Source organism: Mya arenaria, chromosome 14 (genome assembly GCF_026914265.1).
Source record: "Mya arenaria isolate MELC-2E11 chromosome 14, ASM2691426v1".
Taxonomy (NCBI): domain Eukaryota; kingdom Metazoa; phylum Mollusca; class Bivalvia; order Myida; family Myidae; genus Mya; species Mya arenaria.
In genome coordinates, this window is record NC_069135.1 from 26286514 (window position 1) to 26292945 (window position 6432).

The window sequence follows — 6432 nt, forward strand, 5'->3', positions numbered from 1 at the left end:
TTACCTAAGTTTATATTTGACTCGTTTTTTAGCAGCCATGATTTATGCATTATGTCATTATTGAGCAGGTATTTTGTTACCTTAGTTTGTATTTGGTTCGTTTTTTCTTTAGCCATGATTGATGTATCTTAGAAAAATCTTGTCTGGACCCATATCATGGTAATGATTGGTCAGTCATGTTCAAAATTGGCCATGATGTACCCCTTGATGAAACATGGACCACTTACAAAAAGTGGGTCACATGGGGTAAAAAACTAGGTCACTATGTCAAAACTATGGAACGTACTAGAGGCATTATACATGGTCAATTTTCATAAAACTTTATTAGAATGTTTTTCTTGATGAAATTGATTATTCAAAAATAAGGTCACTAGGTAAAATCTTAGAAATATTATGTACGGAATTGAAATGATTTGTTGAATTATGTTCAAACTTGGTCTTAATGTACCCATTGATGAAATATGGACCGCTTGTAAAGTAGGGCACATGGGGTCAAAAACTAGGTCACTAGGTAAATCTTAGAAAAATCTTTGTAACACATTAGAGGCATTATGTATGGTCTTTTGTTCATGAAACTTGACCAGAATGTTTTCTTGATGAAATCTTGGACATGTTTTCAACTGGGTCACATGTGATGAAAATAATTGGTCACTTGGTCATATCTTTCAAAGATCTTGTCCGAAACTATTTTATGGTAGTAATTGGTCAGATTATGTTCAAACATGGTCAGAATGGTCCCTTAGGTTAAATTTCCACTGCGTTCTAAAAGTGGGCCATATGGATCAAAACAAGGTCATTAGGTCAAATAAAAAAAGATTTGGAACACGCTAGTGGCAATCTAATTTTCATGACACTAAGTCAGACTGTTTTCCTTGATTTTTGTTGAATAGTTCGAAACTGGTTCACATGGGGTCAAAAACAAGATCACTAGGTCATATCTTACTGAAATCTTTGGAACACTCTAGAGGCAATACATTTGCTCTAATTTCCACGAAACTTAATCAGAATGTTTGCCTTGATGAAATCTTGGAATAGTTTGAAAATAGAAGGTCATGTGGGGTCAAAAATGAGGTCACTGGGTAAATATTAAAAACAAACTTGTGGACACTCTAGAGGCTATTTATTTTGCAATATATCTTGACCAATCTTCATGAAACTTGATCAGAATGTTTGCATTGATAAAATCTTAGATTAGTTTGGATCTGGGTAATATGGAGTCATAAACTATTTTTCTTGTTCAATTCTCAATGCTACATCATTAGGTCAAAGGTCAAGGTCGCAGTAGATGTTCATTTAATACGGGTGAATAAACCAAACTTCACTGTTGGTTCGTCTCCAAATTCCATGTCCATCATTTATTTTCCCTCAGCTACGACCACAAAATAGGGGGGACAAGCGCTTTTTCAAAAAAGCAATCTCTAGTGTTAGATTTTTTTTTTCTTTTTTTGCAGCAGCATTGGTCTTTGTATTGGTATCTTTTGAGTCACAATGTTGTTTCTTAAGTTTGTTTTTGGCTCTTTTTGGGGCAACCATGATATATGTAATAAGTTTAATCGCTTTGTAATTACTTTGATTTGAACTTGACTAGTTTTTGACAGTCATTATCATTTGTTTAGTTATAAGTTAAGTTTTATGTTGTTTATCTAGTTTTTCATTTGACTGAGGCAGCTTTTTTTATTTATTTTAAGGCAACAACCATCATGTGCTTTATTCTGAACTGCAATGTCATTAGCTCAGTTTTTAGTTGGCTCTTTTTGTTGATACACATGATTTCTTAATTTAGTGAATTTGATTCAGTTTGTTTGATCTCAGTTCGTTATGACTCACAACACATTATCATGTCCTTTAAACACAAGATACCTTATTACTGCAGGCCTCCCTGTTGACCAACAACATGTACCTCTGTATAATAAATGATATAAAACCTGGCCCTTATGTTTCTCAACTACACATAGTTATGTATTTGAATATGTAATTTTTAAATATATAAATACAATCCCTTATGTCTATCAACAACACCTACTCATGTCCTTGAATATATAAAAAGCCCCCCCCCCCCCCCCTATGTTTGTTCTTAAATTTATTACCACAGGCCCTTCATGTCGGCCAACATTACATTACTTTATCCTTTAATATATAAACGAAGGCCCCATTGTCTACCAATGACACCTGATCATGTCCTCAAATTTGTATAGAAAATACCCCAATGTTGATCCGTCCTTTAATATATATATATACACTGGGCCCTTTATCTGCCAACAACATATTACACTGTCCTTTAATACATAAACACAGGCCCCTATGTCTAACAATGTGTAACTTTACTGTATATGCGCTGGCTCAATTTACTGCCAACAACACATAACTCTATTCCCTAATATTTAACACAGAACACGGACCGTGTCTTGCAACAACCATTTCCTGTAATATGTAAAGACAGGACCCTTTGTTTTTATTAACAACACAGCAACTAGTTGCTTTTTCATTCGAAATATAAACATAGGCCCCAATTTCTACCAACATCACATACCACTGTCATTTAATATATAATTTTCTTCTTTAATATATAAACACAGACCTCTAAATGTATCAATAATACACAACCCTTTTATTTAATATATAAACAGTCCCCACTGTTTCCTTAACACATTAACATACTCCTATGTTTACCACCATCACATATCTTTGTCCATAATTTTATAAATACAAACCCCAATGTCTACCAACAACACATAACTTCCATACCCCATAACAATGAACAAAGCATATCTTTGATAAATAAACACAGGCCCCCTAGCCTTCTAGCAACATGCAATTCTGTCTTTTAATTTAATCTCATAGGTCCCTATGCCAGCCAACAAACAACACATTTCTATAATAAAGTAAACACAAGTCCTCACATCTACCAATAACACATTATTTAAATATATAATTGTTAGAAGGCCCCCATGTTTACCAACAACACTTAACACTCCCATTAATGTAAATATAGGCTACCATGTTAACCAACAGTAGGTAACACTGGCTTTCAATATTTAAACAGAGGCCACTATGTGTACCAACAACACATAACCCTGTCCTTTAATTTATGAACACAGGCTTCCATATCTACCAACAACCCCGTCCCTATATATATAAACGCAGGCTTTTGTGTTCCAACAACACATTACGCTATCCCTTAATATAAAACACAGGCTCCCATGTCTACCAACAACACATTACCCCGTCCCTTAATATATAAACACAGGCTTCCATGTCTGCCAAACAACCACATCCTTTAAAAATTAAGCATAGGCAATGTTAACACCGTCTCCTATCTCTACCAGCAATGGGTTATTTTGTCCTTCAGTATATAAACATAGTCATTTTGTCTATGAACAATGGGTAACTCTGTCCTTTAATATATAAACACAGATTCCATGTGTGTGCCATCAACTCATAACTATGATCTTAAATTCAAATACCAAGACCCCATGTTTACCAACAATGCATCATTGTGTCCTAAGATCTCGCGATATAGAAACACTTGTACCAATGTCAAATATTTCTGATAGAAAAATAATATGTCAAAACAGGCCTCCATGTCAACCCAAAACACATGACTCTGTCCTATTTATTTAAAACACTTTCCATGACGTCCGGCAGCACCATACTTTCTTTAAATATATATAAACACCGGCTTCAATGTGAACCAACACTGCATAAATGTTATTGGATAGTATATATATATATTTGGCTACAAAATCTAAAGCATTTCGTAACACTAGTAAAAACAGTAAAAACCTAAATTGTGATGTACCATAAATAAATTTGACAATGGTACTTAAGTGATATATTATGCATAATAGCGACGCCAGATAGTAAGACAGTTATAACGTAATTGTTTAATATCAATTTTGATATTAAAAATCCAATCATTAACTTAAATATTAAACACGTAATCATTCCTCTCTATCGGAGGTACCCGCCCAAATAAATCCAACTGCTACCCCTCTTTTTTGTAGCCACAGAGCGATTTTCTCGTGCGTAATATGAGTGTTTGGTTGAAAAAAAACCACACTAAATAATGAAGATTTAGTAGAGTCACACTTATAAATGTCGTCGAGTGTATATTCACACAGGCCCTATGCCTACCAACAACTTATAAATTATTTCCTTTATTACTTAAACACCATCAACGCAGGCACAAACATCTGCCAACATCACGTTTCACTGTACTTTATTATGCAAACTTAAGCCCCATTGTTTACCACCATCACAAATCTATGTCCTTTAATATATAAAAACAAGTCGTAATGTCTACCCAAAGCACACAACGTTAATAAATAAACACAGTCCTGCCATTTGACCAACGACACAAAACTTAAATGCTTAACACAGACCCTATGTCCTCCAATAACATGTAACATATAAACATTTAAGGCCCCTATTTAAACCAACAACATGTAATCTTTCTTTTAATATATAAACACAGACCCTCCTAACTTACAACAACACGTTACCATGTTGTTTAATATATAAACATAAGTCCCAATATTTACCAATAAAAATAATTGTGTCCTTGAAGATGTAAACACAGGCCCAAATCCGTACCATAACCACACCACACTCTTTTCTTTAATGTATAAGCACTAACCACCATGTCTACCACCAAATCGTAATATTTATTTTAAACACAGGCTCCCATGTATGTCAACAACACGTAACTCTTTCCTTCAATACATTAAAACAGGCAACAACACACTACTCTGTCCCTTGATAAACAGGCCCACAGGCCCCAATGTCTGCCAACAACACCATACTCTTTCTTTAATATAAAAACACAGACCCGCATGTCTGCCAACAAAACGTTACCCTGTCCTTTAATATATATATAAGCACAGTCCCAAATTTCTTCTAACAATGTTTAATGTTGTCTTTTAATCATAAACACAGGCCCCCATGTGTTCCAACAATGCGTAACTCTATACTTCATATAATGAAAACATATGGGCCCTATGTCTCCCAACAACTCCTAACATTAATATATAAACACAGGCGCCAATGTTTTAGGAAAAATAGGAAACTCTGTCCTTTAATATAAAAACAGGTCCCGATGTCTACCAGCAACATCTAAATCTGTCCTTTAACTATATTCTAAATACAGCCCCCACCCTGTTTAAACACAACAATGAACGATATCCTTTAATATATAAACACAGACCCCCATCAAATAACTTAAATATAAAAACACAGGTCCCCCATGTATAACAACAACACATAACATTGTATTTTAACATATAAACATATGTGTACCAACAACACAAAACCCTGTCCTTTAAAGCTTGCACTCTCACAGATTTACCATTTTTACAACTTTTTATTTTTTGTTTTGGAAAGAGGAAATTGTTGCGTAACACAAATTCAGGCGTAGATTTTCATATTTCTGTTCGAAAATTAGTGTTTTATGGCTTAAACCGTTACTGCATAAAACATCAATTTTTGAGCTTAAATATAAAAATCTGCGATGTAATTTTTTGTCAGCAGTCTTATATATATGCGGGCTCTCGTGTGTATCAAAAACATATAACCCTGTTCGTTAGAATATTTAAACTCGGTCCCCAATGTTAACCAACAACATGTAACGCTGTCCTGTAAAACAAACAAAGACTGAAAACGTTTCCAACATAACATAACTCTGTCCTATAATATACAATACAAGCATCCATGTCTACAAACAACTGTTAACTATAATATATAATCACAGTATATCTACAAATGATACATTCCTTTGATATATAAATACATAACTCTAGGTTGACCAAAAACCGTCCAATGCTGCCCTTTTATATATAAACATTTACGTCTAATGTCTTCAGTCACTTAATATTGTCCCTTTATATATAAACATAGTCTCCTATGCAAACCAACAACACCTAACCCTATCCGTTGATGTATAAACAAAGGACCCTATGTCCCCAATCAACATGTAAGCATGTTCTTTAATATTTACACACAGGGCTCGACAATCAACATGTATCCCTATCCTTCAATATATAAACACAAAACCCTATGTATACCACTGTCCTTTAATATATAAAAACACAGGCATCCATGTGTACCAACAACACCAACAATCTAATTTATAAACACAGGACACCATGTTTACAAAGTTCTAACTTTAAAATTTGAACTACATGTCGACAATCGACACGTAATCCTGTCCTTCTTTAAAGTCAGGGCCTCTTTTTCTACCAACAACACGTATCTTCGTCCTTTTATATATAGAAACAGACCCCTATGTTTACCATCAACACAACCCTGTACTCTAATATATAAACACAGGTTCCCATGTATACCAATAACGTGTAACTTTAGTATCAAAAGTGGGTAGTTGTTCCGATCAGGATTCCGGGTTAAAGCATATAGCGTCTATAAAATATCATGAAAACA